Source organism: Meles meles, chromosome 4, assembly GCF_922984935.1.
Source record: "Meles meles chromosome 4, mMelMel3.1 paternal haplotype, whole genome shotgun sequence".
NCBI lineage: Eukaryota > Metazoa > Chordata > Mammalia > Carnivora > Mustelidae > Meles > Meles meles.
In genome coordinates, this window is record NC_060069.1 from 76712733 (window position 1) to 76733392 (window position 20660).

Sequence of the window (20660 nt, forward strand, 5' to 3'; positions counted from 1 at the left end):
CTTGACCTGCACGTTTAAAGGAGTAGATTTTGGGGTGCCTGGGTAGCTCAGTGGGTTAAGCCTCTGCCTTCGGCTCAGGTCATGGTCTCAGGGTCCCCGCATCGGGCTCTCTGCTCAGTGGGGAGCCTGCTTCCTCCTCTCTCTCTCTGCCTGCCTCTGCCTACCTGTGACCTCTCTCTGTCAAATAAATAAATAAAATCTTTAAAAAAAAAAAGGAGTAGATTTTATGGTATATGAATTATATCTTAATTTTTTAAGCTAATTAATAAATTTCAAGAAATAAAACACTGGCCAAAAATGACTAATGACATTCGGAAATGCATGTACAATATTTTAACAGAGCCATTAGCTGGGACCAAAAAAAGTTAAACAAGACATACAAAACAAGACTAATGTCCTAGTGATTTCAGAGTTAATGTGATCAGTACTTTGATTTCAAAAAGAGATATAAAGAGCCTCGAACTCAACCCTCTTATTTTTATTCTTCCTATGAGAAGCTGCCTTCTGAAAAATTCCCCATGGTTTTCTAAATATGTCCAGACAAAGCAAAAGGAACACACTGAAGTCCATTACTTCCACAAGTAGCCAGTCCTTCAGTCTTATCACCTTGTTCAATGACAGGAGATGAGCAACCACAAGTGCACCCAGCACTGTGTCATTTTCCTCCACCATAGGATTTCTTTTATGTGCCTTGAGCTCTTTTGAGTGTGGAATGCTTTTAGAGAAGACATCTAAGAGGTCTGTGCAGCTAAGCCAATTTCCTTTTCTTTTAGTACAATGAACAACTTTTTGGTTTCAATGTACTTCTACAGTATGGACAAATAAAAGCAAAGAACACATCGCCTATTTGCAGAGGACGATCTACGAGATCATTCAGCCTATCTATGTTCAAATGCAACAGTCTGTAGGACTGAAATCCCTTTCCAGGAGATGTGCTTTTTAAACCATAAGAAAATAAAAGCCCCTAATGAGGCCAGCTATAACTGTCAGCCATAGCTATTAAGAGTTTACATAACGCCATGCATGAGTAGCTTTGAATGTCACTAAAGAGAAAAACGGGGTTTTTTTCCTAAAAACTAAAAGATAATGGCAAGAAGGGAACAGGAGTGGGGCTTCTGAGGTACTGGTAACATTCTGTTTCTTGAGTTAGGTGTTGAAGGCATGTATGTGTTTAGTTTGTGAAAATTCATCAAGCTGTAGAATTATGACATGCACTTTTTTGAACATGTGTATGTCCATAAAAAGTGAAAAATTTAAAAAGGGAAACAGAATTTCTGAATAAATACTAATAGTTCCTTACTTATTAATATTAATAAGTATTAATAGTTCCTAACTAATCTGAAACATAAGTTTAAGAGTAAGGACGATGATGATGGCAGCTAACTCTCAATAAGGCACGACAATGACAGGTTAAACCCTTTAATACACTTTATCTTACAATGAGATAACATATTCTCGTATTTTAAAAAAGGGCTGGACCGTGTGTGCTCTATAACTATGTCTACAACCGAATATCTAGCAGGGACTGGTACAGCAGGATATTTGGTTCTACTATAAACGACCTTTGAGTGACTTTAAACCCCCTATGCTGTCAAGAAGGAAAAGACCCTACACCTGAAACACCCAAACCCCAAGGATAAAAAGGGAGTTCAAAAACAATCAAACTTTTCCTGCCATTTCTCTACTTCCTCCTACCAAGGGGGCTTTCACAAAAGCTGGGCTAGAAAAACAGCTATTTCTAACCCAAACATTCCTCACCACTCCACACACTCAAGTGGCTGTTTTAGTTGCCCCTTGTAATTCCACAGAAGTCTGGCTAGGCCTGCAATTCTTTAAGCACATTTTGAACCTGGGTCCAAAGGAGCCTTTGCCAGGAACAAGTAAGAAACAAAAGAATAATCAGTTTTCTTTTGGATCCTGAAGACTTTTTTTTTTTTAAGATTTTATTTATTTATTTGACAAACAGAGATCACAAGTAGGCAGAGAGGCAGGCAGAGAGAGAGGGGGAAGTAGGCAGAGAGGCAGGCAGAGAGAGAGGGGGAAGTAGGCAGAGAGGCAGGCAGAGAGAGAGGGGGAAGCAGGCTCCCTGCCGAGCAGAGAGCCAGATGCGGGTCTCGATCCCAGGACCCTGAGATCATGACCTGAGCCGAAGGCAGAGGCTTTAACCCACTGAGCCACCCAGGCACCCTGGATCCTGAAGACTTCTTAAGATCAAATCCCTACTAATTTAACTTCAGCAGCTAATGAAATTTTGATACAATGGCATTATATTATAATAAATTGTCAGCTACTAAAATTTAAATTTTGAAAAACCAGTTAGTTATCAAGCACCTGCTTTTGCTAGACACTACAGAGTTCTTTACATCCTTTATCTCAAATTAACCCTCAAAAAAGCGAACATTTACTGTGCCTACTATGTAACAGGTATCACTTTAAATGTTTTACATTTATTAATTCATTTAATGTCATAAAAGCCCTATAAGGTAAATACTAATATAATTATTCTCATTTTTCATATGAGGAAACTGAGGTCTAGAAAAGGTTGAGAAACTTACCAAAGGGCACACAACTAGAAGTAGCTGAGTGAAGATCTGAAGCCAAGCAATTAGGTATGAGAGTCCACAGCCTTAACCACTGTACTCCACTGCCCTTCACACTCAGTGAAGCAGATACTATGCCCCTAGCAGAGAAGGAAATACTGAGTTCAGAGTATACAATTTACTTGCCCAAGGTCAGACAGCTAGTAAGGAATGGGCCTAGATTCAAATCCAGCCCTATAGTAGGTCAAAGTCCATGCTATTTTTATTCTCCCAACTTACGGGACTAAGTGATAAAACAGAACTGACACCTAGCTCCTCTGCAGTGAACCGAGTATTGAAAGGAAGCCATCTAAAGCACATTCCTCACCACCTCTGCTTGCTTTCTCTAAGCTTCAGGATCTTTTGTATAGTACTGTTGGCTTTTTTCAGGAAAAAATAAATAAATAAACAAGAGTGTGTGTGTGTGTGTGTATGTGTGTATACATACATTTTTTTTTTAAACAGCAGAAAGTAGCAAAGAAAAGAATACAATAACAGGAACATGTTAGCCATACATAAGTGACTGCAATACAGAATAAAGCCGGGCAAAGCATTTTTAGACTGTTTACTACAGAAAATGTATAGTAAGCAGAGCAACTAAGCCCTCTTATTGTGGGTTATGCACAAAAAGGAGAAAATAGTTTTCCACAACTTATTATTTTACCAGGCAGAGTCTTCATTGTGTTATTCAAGTGTTCGGATGTGTTTGAGAGAGTTTCTGGGCCCGAAGCCTTCAAAGTCCTCGAGACAGGTTTTCTGCAAAGTCAGCTTCCCAAGGATAAGGCATGGTTTCTCTGCCTTGGCACTACTGACATTTGGGCTGGATACTTCTTTATTGTATGGGGATGTCCTGTGCATTGTAGGATGCTTAGCTGTATCTTTGGTTTCTACGCACTATACACCAGTAATGTAAATTACTCCCATACCCTGCAGTTGTGACAACCAGTACCTCTCCAACCTCTGTGAAAGGTTCACTAGGGGAGGGGCACCTGGGTAGCTCAGTAGGTCAACTCAGTCAGCTCTTAGTTTCAGCTCAGGTCACAACCTTGGGTCATGATCTCAGGTCACAAAATCAAGTCCTGTGTTGGGGTCCTGCTGAGCACCAGTCAGCCTGAGATTCTTTCCCCCTCCCTCTCCTTCTCCCTTCTGCCCCTCCCCCTGCTCGTTCATGTGTGTGCATGCTCTCTCTAAAATAAATAAATAAAATCTTTTTTAAAAAAGAAGTTCTCTAGGGAAAAAAATAATCCCATGTTGAGAAACACTGGGACAGGTCTCTAATTCTAATAATTCAAGTTATTCTTACTTTGGCCCCCCTCTCACTTTTGTTCTTATTTGTATTATTCTCATCTGCAGTGGTTGCTTTATAAACATCTTTATTTGTTTTGCATATTCAGACAGGGACTATGTTTATACTTTTATATCTCCCACAGCTGCAAGTCGTTCGTTCTGTTTAAAGGACTCAACAAAATGTCAAAATGTCAAGAAATCCAGGTGCTCCTTCAAAAAAATAGTAACTCTGAAATAAGTTATATAGGATTTCCCTGTACTAGCCTTGTAACTTTTCTGTAAGTTTGAAATTATATCAATGTAAGAGTTGCAAAAATATTTTTAGAAATCTAAAAGAGAATATTTGCAAATCATATCTGACGAGAGGTTAATATCTACAACATAAAAACTGCTAAAACTCAACAACAAAGAACAAATAATCTGGTTTAAAAATGGGCAAAAGATTTGAATAGACATTTCTCTTAAGATGACATACAAATGGCCAATAAGGATGTGAAAATATACTCAACATTGTTAATCATTAGCAAAATGCAAATCAAAATCACAAGGTATCGCTTCACACTCACTCGGACGGCTACTATTTAAGAAACAGAAAATAAGAGCTTTGGCAAGTATTTAGAGAAGTAGAATGCTTGTGCACCGTTGGTAGGAATGAAAAATAGGGCAACCACTATGGAAAACAGCATGGCAATGCCTCAAAAAATTAAAAATAGAACTACCATATGATCTAGCCATCTCAGTTCTAGGTATATATCCAACGGAACTGAAAGCAAGACCTCAAAGAAGTATTTACACACCGATGTTCATAGCAGCATTATTCACAATAACAAAGAGATGGAAGCAACCCAGATATCCATTGCCAGATGAATGGATAAACAAAACGTAGTAGGTACATACAAAAGAATATATTCAGCCTTAAAATGGAAGGAATTCAGGGTGCCTGAGTGGCTCAGTTGGTTAGCATCTGCCTTCAGCTCAGGTCATGATCTCAGGGTCCTGGGATTGAGCCTACATGGGTTCCCTGCTCAGTGGGGAGGCTGCTTCTCCCTCTCCTTCTGCCCCCACCCTGCTTGTGTACTCTCTCTCTCTCTGCTTCTCTCTCTTAAATAAATAAAAACTTAAAAAAAAAAAAAGGAAGGAAGGAAATCTTATTGCACTCTACAACACGGATGAATTGAGAACACTTTGCTAAATGAAATAAGCCAGTCACAAAAAGACAAATACTAAGAAACATTTATGGAGTCCCCTCTCTGTATAAAACACAGAGGTGGTGCAGTATATCCAAAAGTAGATGTACAAGAACCGATAAGCAAAAGCAGGCATAATGCTAGCCTAAACATCTCTACCCATAACTTCTACCCAATTTCAGGAAAGTAAAAATGTTTTTCAACTCAGATTCAAAACTGCCAAGGAAATATCATGTTTTCATCCTGAGATCTCATCTTTCTCTGAAATGATGATTAGTGATAATTATATGGGTGAAATAAACCACAAAGCAACTTCTGTTTCCCATGGTTGGAGGAGCTAAGAAAGAGGTAGCTAATGGCATTACTGTTAAGAAGTGAATTACTATGGTTTTCAATATGATTCATAAGGCTCCCCAAAGTAGAAAATGTCCCTTTTGCACATGAGTATTCTATAAACTCCCTCATGTTGGATGTTTTCTAAAAATGTGATTCCATTAACTCAATAATTAGCATAGAGGAAACAAGTATATTTTGATGACATTATATAAAATAAAATAAGGTTGATGATTTCTATTTCTTTCAAAACTATTCCCACACTATCAATAACTGCTTCCCATTCATACAACTTATTGATGCCTCTCGTCTTTGACTGAATATAAGCCAAGAATGTTTGAGTTCCAAGTCTTTTTGGCGGGGGGGGGCTGGGTGGCGGGGGCAGGGGCAGAAAACAGGGAGAGGGAGAATCTTAAGCTCCACACCCAGCTCAGAGCTTGGGGGGCAGGGGCAGGGGTTAATCTCACAACCCTGAGAGATCATGACCTGAGCAGAAATCAAGGGTGGGACGTTTAACCAACTGAGACATCCTGGCATCTTGAGTTCCAAATCTTAAGTCTATGAATCACTATTTTCACCCCCAGGCAGCTGAAATTGTTCATTTACATTTATTTCCCCACTCTCTGATAGTCACTAAATACTATGTACAATATTACTTTGCACAATGCTTTTGGGAGAGACCCTAGAGATTGAACTTCATTTTCAATTGAGCTCTAGGATGTATTCTTTTATACTTACATTTAAAAATTGAAGCATGACTAGCATCCTATAATCCATAACACTACTAACCAAATAATTGAACCACCTTTTGAAGGGCACATTGAGGTAAATCTGAAAATGTTGCCTGGCTTCCTCTGAGGAGCCAGCCTCAATTCCCCAAATTTCTGCTTTACAACCAGAAATAGTTACCTATCAAACACACGAAAATCACTTGCCTAGGCTATCCTGCAGAATTCTCCATACTTAATTTGTATTTTCCTTGGTCATTATTTAAAGGACTTAGGTGGACTATACACTGCATAAGCCATCAGAGTTGATGAAAGAAACAAGGAAAGTAAATACAAGTGAAAGTATAAGTAAATTACTTTATCTCAACTTGATTCAATTCCCATATACTTGAAATATTACAAATAATCCAAAGTGTAAGATATCTCAGAGATGACCCCCATATGAATGCCTTGCCAAGCCATCCCTGCAAAAAGACAGTGTGGTAGAGAAAAGAAGAGGGCTTTCAACTCAGACAGACATGGAAAATATTTTAATCCCAGCTCTGCCACTTAGCTGTTGTGTAACCCTGGACACAAAGACATCTGAGCTTCAGTATCCCCAACTGTAAAATGAGTAACAACTGCCTCAAAAATCCATGAGGACTCAGTGAGAGAGAATCAGTGAAAGCACCTGACCTGCTGCTGGCACTCAAGAGCCAGAATGAGCAGAGCCCTTTGGTTTCCAACACACAAGACATAGAAAACACAGTCACAAAACTTGGTGTTTCCTTCTCATTTGTTAGACATCATTCTTTCTAGAATTACTGTAAGGCATTGTTATTATAAATGTAAGCATCTGGGACAGGGCAGGCACACCACAGGAACTCATCAGAGGCTTGAGACTCAAGGCAGCTGAACTCTGGCTGGAGAGAAAAAGTACCTTAAAAATGAAAAAGAACGCAAAATGTTCAATTGCCCATCACAGACAATAAGTTCAAAGGAGGAAATGATTACTTAAAGCTGACAAGACCAAGCAGGAAATCACAAAAGAGCTGGAAATTGAGGGGAGCCTGGAAATTAGGACAAGACACCAGATATTGGAAGAGGAATAAGAACTCTCTCAGAGACTGGAATAGAGCTGACAAAGGAGCAGCAGGGATCATACATATCCATCGGGCATTCAAGGAATAAGAGACCATTTTTGCTGTAGTGCAGAGTTTTGTGTAGAAGAGCACAGAAGATAAGACTGCATAAGGTAAAGTAGTCAGGGATGCCATCAGGAGAACCCCCAAAATATTTTTTTTCAAAGAAATAAATCATGGTTGGCATAAACCATAGACTTTTAAAAAAGAAACAATGTATAACCCAGTGAGTTGAGAAGCCAGATCTATCAAAGATATCAGTGAGTAAACTGGACAGGCGAGAGACTAGAAACTGAGTGAACAGTTAAGAAGCCACTGTCACAGTCCAAGCAGGAAGTGATGAAAGGCTGAATTAGCATGGTGGTAGTACAAACATAAAGATGGAGACAGGGATGAAAGGTATTAAATAAAGTCTCACAGACATGAATGAAGAGGGAAGAAGCAAAGACGACATGGTAATTCCAAGACTGGGAGACTAGGAGAATGACAACACCATGAGAGGAAAAGACAAATCCAGGGAGGAAATTAATCTAGGGGCATAAAAAGCAACTACATTTTCAGACTGATTGTTATCACGGTCATATCCAGAAAGAAAGTACTAAGTCATCATCCAAAGACATGTGCTTAAGACAGGAAGGAAAGCTCTATGCTTTGCTTCCTATGGCTGACTCCGTAGAAGCTGCTGGTGCAAACAAATTAGGACCAGCACACTGAGTATAGCCCTCCTAAAAACCCAGGTTCATGAAGGAAGTGAAACCCTCAAAGACACTGGAGAAGGAGCAAAAAAAAATTTAAGTGTTGTCATCAAAGTCAAGAAGATGAGTCTCAAGAAGACAGAAGTAGTGAAGAAAGCCAGAACCTACAGAAAAAGATAAGGGCTGAAAACAGGCCATCCTATATGCCAAATAGGAGATCCCTGGAAACCTTGAGAAGAAAAAAAACAAAAAACAAAAACAAAAACAACAAACAAACAAAAAACCCTCAGACTCAAAAAGTGTCAGAAGAGCAAATGAGTAAGTAGGAAGAAAGTGGAAGCTGTGTCGCCAGTGTATGCTTTCAAATGAAGTTTAAATCTCATTCAGATTTTTAATCTGAAATATGAGAACATGTATATTTAAGAAAACGAAAGAATGGGGTGTCTGGGTGGCTCAGTGGGTTAAAAGTCTGCCTTTGGCTCAGGTCATGACCCCAGGGTCCTGGGATGGAGCCCTGCGTTGGGCTCCCTGCTCAGCAGGGAGTCTGCTTCTCCCTCTGCCTGCTTTTCCCCCTGCTTGTGCACAGCCAGCACTCTCTCTGTCTCTTTGACAAATAAACAAAATCTTAAAAAAAAAAAAAAAAGGAAGGAAGGGAGGAGGATAGATAGATAGATAATTGATAACAGAAACTGTCTTTAGTAGTCACAGGCCCTAATCTTTCTCTTCTGCTCTCCTTGTTTCATCTGATTTATTGGTTACTTTATGCAGCCTCTCAAGACCTCTCTTTTCTGGGCTGCACTTCTAAGCCTTTCTCCTTTCAGTGAGAGAGGGCCATGGCTCATCACTCCTATACCTTTTACCTCTTTCCTTTTTTCACTCACATCATGGAGGCAAGGACAAAAGTCAGATTTTACAAGAAAACCAAGATTTGATAGTCATTCTTCAGTATTTTCAGAAGAAGGCCATTTTCCAAAAAGCACATTAGAAATGTACTCAATGTCATTAGTCATCAGTAAAATGCACATTAAGAAACCACTTCATAACCACTAGAATGACAAAAATTAAAAAGACTGGCAAGGATGTGGAGCAACTAGAACTCTCATACATCACTGATGGAAATGTAAAATAATACAACCACACTGGAAAATATTTTAGCCGTTTTTTAAAAAAATGAACATACACCTAGCATATTAACCAGCAATTCTACTCCTAGGTATTTGCCCAAGAGAAATGCCTATGTCCATACAATGACTTCTACATGAATGTTCACAGTCAAAAACTGAAAGCAACTCAAATGTCCAACAATAAGGGCATGGATAAACAAATTTTGGTATATCCATACAATATAATAGTAAGTGATAAAAACGAATCAACTATTGATAGATGCAACAACATAGATGAATTTCAAAATGATTCTGCTGAGTGGGGAAAAAAGCTAAGAAACAAAAAAGAAGTACATGCTGTACATTTCCATTTATATAAAATGTTACAAAATGTAAACTAAGTCTATAAGGACAGAAAGCAAATTAATGGTTGCCCAGGGATGGAGAGAGGAACTCAAGAAAGACAGAAGAAAGGTATTACCAATAAGGTGACTTTAAACAGTGTTGGATATGTTCATTATCTTGATGGTGGTGATGGTTTCACAAATATATACAAAACTGATCAGATCATATATATATTAACATAGGCAGTTTATTTTATGCCAATCATACCTCAGTTGTTTTTTTAAAAACAGTTGGGACAACAGGCAAAATTTGAATATACACTGTACCAGATAATATTGTAACAATGGTCAATTTTTAAAAGTGAAGAAGGTGGATGTCCTAATCCCCATAATATAAAGTCACCACAAAGGCTAGAGATGAGGGCTTCTCTCTGGTAAACTGGAAACATCATTAGGGCACTTCCACTATTACCTTATTTTTGAGAGAGAGAAGAAAAAAAACAAAAAACAAAACAAACAAAAAAAAACAACTAGCTGTCTTCTTCGTCAGAGAATGCCCTCTTAAGCAATGTTTCCGAAGTACATGCCTGCCTGTACTCTTGCATGTCTAAAACTGTTTGGATTACATAATCCTTTGGGGATAAACAATTTCCATCTCTGTGCGGCTCTAATAAGAAGGTACAGAGAACTTCTCTGGCTACTGTCAGGTTCTCAGTTCTCTACCCGCATGATTCTTTAGCAGCAGCTACTTGGATCCTGTAAAATACAAGCTTCTTTTCCAAGAATTCTTTGCTGCTCAAAGAGTCTTGCTTTTAGACAAACTCATGGCCAGACATTTATCAAAATAGTTTAGACCTACAGGTACCTTATCATGTACTCGGGAGGGATGCCAGGAAAATGGGAATGGTCAGAATCCTCCACAGGTCTCTCTTCTGAAATCACTGGAGAATAAAACCTCCCAGGGTCTCAAGCCATAGGCAAGAAAGAAACAGCAAGTGTAAACTTTGTGTATGTATTTATGAGAATAAATTACCGGGCTAAGTGCCCATCTCCATATCCCCCATCTGGTGTCAAAGATGTGGCTGGCACTTAGATTAAAAATAAAGCACTCAATATGGCATTATAATTATCTTTCTAAAATTGACTTTAAAAATAATCAGGATAAATTCATCTTACTCCCAACTCCAAAAGCCACATATTTATATGTTGCTTTGTATCCTTAACAAACTAAATTTTCTCAAAGTGATCACACATAGAAATATACAATATGCTCTCTTTAAAAGAAAAAGTTCCTGTCATCATCTGAAAATCTCAAAATATTCATCAATTTCTTATTCTATTATCTCTCAGAGGCACAGTGAAACCGTACTATTCACAAATTTACACAAACTCAAGATACTCTTTTCTTATCATTTAAAACACTATAAAACTATACTTTATATGCATATACTTTATTCTGTCTATACATTACTTTGGATATGTAGTTACACATTTATAATTACATATAATTCTACAGAGTAAGAGGTGAAAATCACACACTCTTCTTTATGGGCAATTTGAGGGATCTTACCTAGGATTTCGTCTCTGTACACTAATACTACCTAACCCTACTCAGGATGAGAACCTTGTATAAGCAGCTGCAGTTTCCTTACAAGACAGGTAATAGAAATAGGGCAAGGATTTTCTGCAGAGGAAATTCTAGAGAAAATAAGGACAATCTTCACCAAAACTAGCAGAAATGCAAGGGCAAGATGGCCCCAGACTTCCCACTTCTCGAGAACCAGCAGAAGATATCCCTGTGTGTATCTTGCTAGGTCTTCACAACCTGCAGAATCAGTATAAACACAGTATATGGTTAGATACTGTGCTTATTGTTTAGACTACTGCTTTCTGGGACATTCCCATGAAACGGATCTAGTGATGACGATTCTTCCCCAAAGCAGAAAAGACAGTGTTCTCCTCTTCAGGTAATCAATACACACAAATTGTCAGCATCACATCTACACCAAGTTCTAGTCCATCTTCGTGATCATTCATTCTCTCAATTACCATACCTTGAATATCTTTTCTTCTTTGACTCTTACTTAACCTTTGGATTTCATCTTTCATTATATCAGTAAAGATATTTTAGCCTTATTATCCATAAACCGAAGCCATTTCACATTTCCCTGATCTCAAACTTTTTCAATAATCTCAAATACAAGAATAAAACACTCACTGTCATGTGTATTACAGAACATTATTCTGTTCTAGTTAATGCAAAGAGACAGGAAACAAAAACAAAAAGTATAACTATTTAGAAAGCAGAAGACAAAATTATATTATTTGTAGACAATATGATTGCATATCTCTTAAAAGACAAAAAAAAAAAAAAGTAGAGAGAATGAATCACCAGAAAAGCCACCAAAACTAAACAGGAAGTTTAGTCAGGCAGCATTTCTATAGACTGGTAATCAACAGTCAGGAAGACATAATGAAAAGATAGCCTCATTGTAATCAATTTATAGCAGTAGCAGCAGGATGAGTATTTCAACCTCAAACACAAAACTCAAAAACTCTAAATTGGGGAGGGGAGGTGAACCATAAGAGACTATGGACTCTGAAAAACAACCTGAGGGTTTTGAAGGGTCAGGGGTGGGAGGTTGGGGCAACCTGAGGGTTTTGAAGGGTCAAGGGTGGGAGGTTGGGGGAACAGGTGGTGGGTAATGGGGAGGGCACGTTTTGCATGGAGCACTGGGTGTTGTGCAAAAAGAATGAATACTGTTACGCTGAAAAAATAAATAAAATGGAAAAAAAAAAAAAAAAGAAAAATAGGAAGACTTTAATGCCCTCCTTTCTCACTGGAGCCCAGACCACTTCCAGACTGCCCCCCTCTTAAATGTGTACAAAAATTCTGACCCTCCCAGGAATCTCTTCCCTCGGGCCTGGAGCAGATAGAATATTTTAAAACAAAATAACAAAACTTATGGTAACCAATAATTAAGAGACAAAAATCCTACCAAATTTGAACAAATTTGTTGTCTAAAGCAGGAAGGTAGCAAAAGAGAAATGGATGTCCCCCAAGAGAACTGCTGGGATACTTCCACATTCATCAGCAGCGGTACCTGTACTGAACAGAGAGTCATATACTAGAGCAAAAAGCACTTTGCTGCTCTCCAGTCACTCAGGGCACTCTCTGTTGCTGGTTTATACAGAACAGAGAGAAAATCTGAGTTAGAAAACTATCTAATAGTTTCTTAAGACTTGTTGGGCCCTTAACCAAATTTACATCTCAGCTCTAGGCAAAGTCACCTCTAAGCCAATCCAAAACTAAAATGGTTTGCCCTTTTCTAAAGTCTTCAAAGGCTTTCTTTTTAACTCATGTCAGTGTTACACACTTCACAGCAACAGTCTCCAATAAGTCTGTTAACGTGCAGACAAGAAATGTTCTCGGCTACCTTCTCTGAACCCCCTTCCCAACTGTGTGGCCCACCCAACAACTATTCCCACTTTCCCTTCTTCCTAGACAACAAAACTCTAGCCTTGTTACCCTTTCTAAGCTGTCATGACCTCCAGAGAAGGCTGGGCTCTTCCCTAGACCAAGATGAATTATGTCAGGTCAGAGCTCACCATGGTGATGGTATTCCCATGGTCAAGTCACTGGTTTAGGCATGGACACAATTCTGGCCTAAAGATGTAGGAGTGTTTCTAGAAAGGTTTCTTCAAGTTTTAAGAACACAGGACAGGTATAATTTCTTTTTTTATGTCTCTGGATATAGTTATATAAAGATTTGAAGACATTGAACCACTTGATCAACCAACTTTGGAAATACCTACACTTCCAGGCCTTTTGTTAAGTGAGATAATAAATGTCTCTAGAGTTTAAACTGCTTCCACCAGAGTTTTCTGTCATTTGTAACCAAAATATTCCAAATAATATACCATGTAAATGTCCAGCTAGGATATACTCCACCTATAGCCTAAGCATCTGACAATGGACACAAAAGACAAAACTAACCAATCTGTAAAACCTGAAGAGGACATTTTCTTTATTGCCAAAATAGCTTGTTAGTAAGAGAAGCTATTACTGATCATCTGGAAACTATTCTGTCTTTGGTAAAATTACCTTGTGTCTCCTTTCTTTGAGATGAGTGTTTCTCCTATAAATTTGCTGTACTTATTTAATAAGAGGGGAAGAAGATTTTTGATTACCATAATCTTACTGACTTATAAATGGTAACAACCTAATCCTAATATATCTCTGTTGAGGTCAAACTGAGAGAAATAGGTTTAAACCAAAGGGAACTAGTTCATATATAAGGATGAATTTCCTAAGAGAAAAGACCATAGAAAAAAAATTCTCCAGGGACAGTATGGGATCTCCTTGATGAAAGTCTTTAAAAATAGATTATTCGTGTAGCTGTGAAGCTTTAGAACTATATTTGGATTACATGACAATTCAAGATTCCTGCCAGGCCTATCTAAAGAGAAAATATATCTTCTTCCTATACAGAAAAGTAGAAAACCTCTAAGTGTTTAAATAAAAGAGAAGCAGAAACTTCTTAACCCCAAATTCTGGATCAGTCATATTTATCATACATACGCAAACCAGTTGTTACATCAAATTCATCTCTTTATTGTAGAGAGCAAAAAGGTAAACAGTATGACAAAAAAATCTAACTATGTCTCAATTTCCAGAAAATTCAAGTGTCAGTAACAGACTTATTTGACCAGAAAATGCCCAGTGACTAATTAAACTGTAAGTTAATTTAACTAAAGAGATTTGAAAGGACATAATGGATTAAAAAGAAATGGTATATACTTATCAGAAAAAAAAGTTTTTGCCCTATGGCAATTCTATAACTAAAATAACAAATTTTTAATTTCTTAAGATTTATTTATTCATTTATTTAAGAGAGATACAGAGTAGGGAGAAGAGCAGAAGGAGAGGGAGACAAGCAGACTCCCCTCTGAGCAGGAAGCTGAATCCCAGGACCCCAAGATCATGACCCGAGCTGAAATCAAGAGTCAGACGTGTAACCACTGAACCGTCCAGGAGCCCCTTAATGTTTTAGATGAAGAACTTTACTGTCCAAGAGTAATGCTGAATATAGACTGTCCTATTAAAAATACAATTTGAAGTCTTGAAGATTTATTCCTACTGACCATTAAATCCCCAGTCACATTTATTAAGGACTAAAATCTGGAATATTCGTGTTGAAGAGCAAATGCAAATAAGTGTTCACTTCTTAAGGGAAGTCATACGGTTTGCTGACATGATGTGCAATTATCGGATAGCTGGTCTTTGGTTTAGCAACTAAGACACATGGATTATCTGTCAGCTGCTCAATCCTGGAGCAGAACAAGAGGGCAATAATGATGGACGGTATGGTAAAGATGTGAGTCTCAGAAATACAGACTACTGCTATGGTGCTTTTCCACTTTTGTACCAGTTAGAAAAAGGCACCCTTCCCAAGTGATTATGCCTAACTTGGGGAGCAGACAGTTCTTTTTTACATTAGGAATGGTATCTATCTGGTATCATTGTACAATGAACATTTTACATAATTATTTGTAGTAGCCCCACACTTACCATAAGGAGCCTTGTGCCCAGTAGCAGACAAGAACTCCCTTGTCTTCTAGGAATGGAGGAAAGTAAGTCAGTTTCATTTTTAACAGAATCAACCACCAAAACCTTCCCTCATTCTAGACAAGTTGAAGGCAGCTAAGGTTCCATTAAATTGAGTCTTATTTTCATTAAATAGAGAAAGAGAAAAAAAATTCTCCAGAAAGATCAAAGTGATCAAACTTTGTAGATTTGTTTTTCAGATTTTATTATATCTTCACTTTTTAAGCACAGCTTTTCATACCACAGACTTCAACTTTATTGAAATAACATCAATTTATCAATAAGTATAATTTTTCTCTACATGAATACTTAAAGTGCTTTATAGGGATGACTTATAACTATAATTTTTTTTTTTTATAGAGAGAGAGATCACAAGTAGGCAGAGAGTCAGGCAGAGAGAGAGAGAGGAGGAAGCAGGCTCCCCGCCGAGCAGAGAACCCAATGCAGGACTCGATCCCAGGACCCTGAGATCACGACCTGAGCCAAAGGCAGAGAGGCTTAACCCACTGAGCCACCCAGGCACCTGGGATGATTTATAACTATAAAAGAAAGCTATAAAAGGTACTGTAGCACCATTAACTATTTTTTAAATGATGGGCTTCCTTTGTTTATTTAAATTTTACCTTTGAAAATTCATATTAAAAATAGATTATAACTAGCCATCACCAAAGTTTGGGCTCAACTTAAGGCTGACTAAGGGAACAATGTATGAAGCAGCCTTCTAGAATGGAAACAGAAGACTGCATCTACTCAAACTAAACATACCAACTCAATATTATAAACAAATGAAAAAATAATATTTTGCTACTTAAAATTAATAACTTTACATATGACTAAATTATTTTAGTTCTAAAAAAACAGTTCTTCAGTATAAAGAGAAATTGTTCAAACACATACACACAACTACATATTTATCTTGAAGTCAAGCCTTTGGTACTTTAAAGTAAAATAAATAAAACCTAAATCATTTTTTCAAATGGCTATGTTAATGCCACTGTATATTCTACGCAAGCCTTTCATGAACTAACAGGAAAAAATGTTAGAGATTCTCTGTAATGGGACAGAGATCCTGCAGGCAAAGAAGGGGAGTAGATGAGAATGGCTGTTTGTGAGTCACCACCTGTGACTTCTGACCCTAATTTTTTTTAACTGTAGGACTTCCTTAGCCAATTATAGGATCTACCTACCAAGATTTCCAGCATCGAGTTTTCAACAACAATACCACATGTCACAGAACGATGGTCAGAGTCAAATGAAAAACTCCAAGTCCTACTGAGCAACATGTGAAGACCAGGCACTCCTCACCTAACAACGCTATCCACACATCATTGCCCAGATTACAAGATTCATGGAGTTTAAACTGATAGCATAGGGTTTGAAGACAGCTCTAGATCAGAATCTCAGTTTGAAATTCTAGTTTCACTACCTATGAGCTACAAGAGACTCTAGATAAATTACCTAACTTCTCAGTGCCTTAATTTCTAAATATATATAGCACTTACCTCAAACACTGTTATGATCATTAAAATTAGATAATATATATAAAGTACTTTAAATACTGCCTGAAAATAGTATACATATTCAATAAATGTCAGACATTATTATTATTATTACTATTACTACCAATAATGGTGGTTTCTTTATTTCTCCTCTGATCCAGAAACCCTACTCTAGAAATCCACCCTGGAGAAATAATCCAAACTACAGTAGAAACACAAAAATTATTATAATTTCAAAAAATAATAATTATTATTATTATTACAATGTTATTTACAATAATAAAAAGTTAATGCTACCTAAATGTATACCAATTAGAAAGCAACTAGATAAAAATTATTTTTTAATTTTAAAAATAATCTTTCCACATCAGTTGGTATATTTGAGTATTTTTTCCTTTTTGTTGTTTCAATCTTTTTAAATCTTTTGTTATACAGAAAAACAATCACAGCCATAGCTTTAAACACACACACACACACACACACACACACACACACACACACATACAGAATCAACCACCTACCCACAATATCATGGTTAGAATGTCTCAAAGGCCCGACAGCATCAAGTGAGGAAGCTGGCTTATCGGACCACTGAGACAAAGCTCTTTAAGATTCATTCATGTGGAAGTCACAGCTAACCAGAGTCTGGTCCTCAGCATAAGAATTCCAGAGATACATCTTTGTCAAAAATACACAACTGAATAGACTAAAGGGTACCAACTCATTCTAAGCGGCTGAAGTGCAAATCAGAATACCAACTTATTAATTAAACATAGAGAACAGTCTTTTCCATTAATCAGAAAATTTGCACCAGAAGCCAGGATGCTGCTTCCCCAATGCTAAGATACCTGAAATCCCAAATTAGTAATCAGTTTACCATAAGTTAGAACAAAGAAATATGGAGTTTGAGGAATACATAATAAATTATCCATATCCAACATATGCCTTTCTAGTGATCAAAACTGCAGCTTTCACACACAGTCTCTCTTTCTAGGATGTTGTTGCCCTAACAGTGCAGACTTCTTGGTCTCTAAGCTTTCTTTTCCACATCCTTTCACATCCATTAAGTATTTTTCTCGGTATGTATAATACAACTGATAGATGTGTACCTTATGTGCATTATTATCCCTATTTTTTCAGACTAATAACTCCCAGATAAAGTTGATTAAGCAACTTGTCCATGGTCACAGCTAGTATAAGGCAGAGCAGAGATTCAAAGACTGATCTCAAATCAAAACCTGTGTCTTTAACTTGCAGTAAATTATTCAAAGTGTCTTTCCCTGGGCCTCCCACCTCCCAGTATGTTTTAAATGTCAGTGGTCCCATAACACTCTAAGCACATCACGACTATAATTTTTGTTATATAAATCTTTCTCACTACACTGAAACTTTGTGAGGACAGGAATCCTGTCTCATTCACCTTTGTATCCCTAGTGTGCTATCTATCAAGGTAAATATGCAAACTAATTTGTCCAGTGGTTTAATATAAAAGTCAACGGGGTGCCTGGGTGGCTCAGTGGGTTAAAGCCTCTGCCTTCAGCTCAGGACATGATCTCAGAGTCCTGGGATCGAGCCCCACATCAGGCTCTCTGCTTGGCGGAGAGCCTGCTTCCCTTCCTCTCTCTCTGCCTGCCTCTCTGTCTACCTGTGATCTCTGACTGTCAAATAAATAAATAAAATCTTTAAAATATATATATATAAAAATCACGAAACTGAAGGCCTTGAACTAACCTTAGGAAGGTCACATCTTAAGCCCATCAACAAATATCTCATCTAAAAAACAGAATGAAGTATAGGTGTACAAAGTGGCTTAGGTCCTTTCTACATTTAAAAAGCAGTACTATTGTAGATAAGCCCTCATTTTTTATAGACCATCTTAATAGTTTGAATTATTAGAAGTAAAATTAAAGTCCTCATTTATCTTATGTACACAACATATATAAATAATAGGGAGTTCAGAAAAAGCTTCCTCTTTTCTGCAAGGAGACAACTATCCTCTATACCAAAATCAAACAGTGGCACCCTCCTCTGGTGAATATTACAGGAGCTAAAACAACACAAAAGAAAACAATTAGATGGTGGGGTATTCTTTAAATGAAAGAAAAAGCAAGAGCTAAGTTACCTGGTATTATGGGTTATTATCACGTTCCCAATAGCAACTAAGGAACTATCTTTTACATTACTTTTCATATTTTGCCCTAAAAGCCAAGATGAATGAACTGGCCACATATTATAGGAGATTATAGATAGAACAATTACTCTATTTTTAAGAAGGGGACCTATATGTGTAAAATTCTTCTATTTACATAATGACATTGATCGTGTCCCTTTTATGGATGATATATTTACCAGAAGATAGTACTGGAAAATTTTCAACCTGAAATCTGTTTAGATCCGCAACTTTCAGGTTTTAGAATATCAACTTAAAAGAAAATTTTAAAAAGTCATTCATTTACACATGCAGGCTCAAAATATGTCAGTACATCACATCCATGCAAGTACAGCCCAAAGTTTCACATTATTATTACATCTGGACCTTTAAATTAAAACTAAAACTGTGCTTTCTAAGACCAGAAGCAGATTCACAGCTGCCCAATTTTAATTTAAAAATATACAATAAATATAAGCTTGATTAAATGATTTAAAACAGTCTAGGCATATTAAACGAAAATACAGACATTCTGATCAAACCAAGAAAACAATTTAGTCATTTTATTGGGAACACTATCATTTAAATATGTTTTTACCCAAGCACAGAACATCTCCTCCCTCAATTAATTTCAGGTCTTTTACCTCCCTGTGACCAGGGAGAAAGGAACCCCACCCTACACAAAAAGCTACAAAATTACAACCAGTAAGAAACCCTCATTTTGAAAGACAGAACATAGGGCTAGGTTGGACAGAACATAGGGCTAGGTTGGACGGAAAACAGCAAAAGTTGATTTCAGTTCTACCAAATAAATTTTCCAACTAAGTTGTCATTCCTGGCAAAGTTGGTTTAAAGCAGATACAGTATCTGGAAAGATTAGCAGAGTGGTGGGTGAAGTGACTTTGTATAAAAGACAAAATGCAAATAAGATAACCAATTGAAAGCTTTCTCAATATTCACTCAAAAAAGGCCAAAGAAAAAGCAAATCCTGAAAGAGCATGACCTGCTGGCATTCCCTAGAGCCCACCAGAGACCAGAAGGACTAAAATGAGAGTTGGAGGGAAAGTTGGATGCCGGCACAGAGCCGGGTGGGGGTAGGGGTGAAGAAGGGGTGACAAAGGAGGCAGAGGCAATATGAGTAAGTACGCAGCATTGAAACTCTTACAAACTGCCAATTGAGAGAGACGGGGTTGCTGTCCTGATGCACTTAGGAGCTCGGCGCTGGAGCCACATTTGCCACTCACTTTCCCTGGGCCATTGCCCAAGGACCAGAGCCAACACTCGCCCCGACCTCCAGGAAATCTGAGCCCTGGCACTCAATCAGGGTGCCGCAGAAATGCGGCAGAGGAACCTCAACCGGCCTCTAACATCATCATTTGCCCCAGATGAACCCCAAATAAGGGACTTTAGAAGCAGAGAGATGCCTGCGCACCCACGCCGGCCAGGGCGCCCGGGCGAGATCTGGGCACCGCCGCCTCTGCGGGCATTGCCACCTCTGCAAAGGCCGGAGGCATCCCGATCCCGTGGCACGATCCTGCTAAAAGCAGGCGGCGCCGTTGTCAACTAGCTCGATTGCACTTGCAAAGTTAATGGAGTTGTGAAGAAGCGCGCAGCTGCCCTTCAGGTTCCTCCTCTAGGAGAATGGGATTTGAAGGAATCAGAGCTTCCTTCATCCTCAATGAACTCTCACTGACTCGGCTCTGCAGATTTTCTCTTTTCCCTAACGGGAATCAAAGATATTTTCTTCCTTCTTTGTGCCTCCCTTAGCCTCAAACCCTAGAACAGGGGCGCTGAAGCCCTGGGCCAAAGTTCACAGTAGAAACTGTAAACTCTCCCCGAAAAACCAGCACAGTCATTTGCTGGGTTCTGGCCTTGAGAAACCTCACAAATTATGAGGCACAAAATAGATGTGGACGAACCTCCCTCCCCCTAAATGGCCACTGGGACCAAGAGGTCTGGATCCAGCAGTATTTTTTAGCAAGTTGAGCCACATTTGTATCTAGTGTCTTTGTCCAGCCGTGCACCAG

The 20660-nt window shown here is 38.2% G+C and overlaps 1 protein-coding gene across 1 annotated transcript in view; it reads right to left on the minus strand.

Moving 5' to 3' along the window:
- The window catches only part of PPM1L (protein phosphatase, Mg2+/Mn2+ dependent 1L), a 291645-nt gene that overhangs the window by 269678 nt on the left and 1307 nt on the right, over positions 1 to 20660 (minus strand). The gene's annotated exons all lie outside the window — the stretch shown is intronic.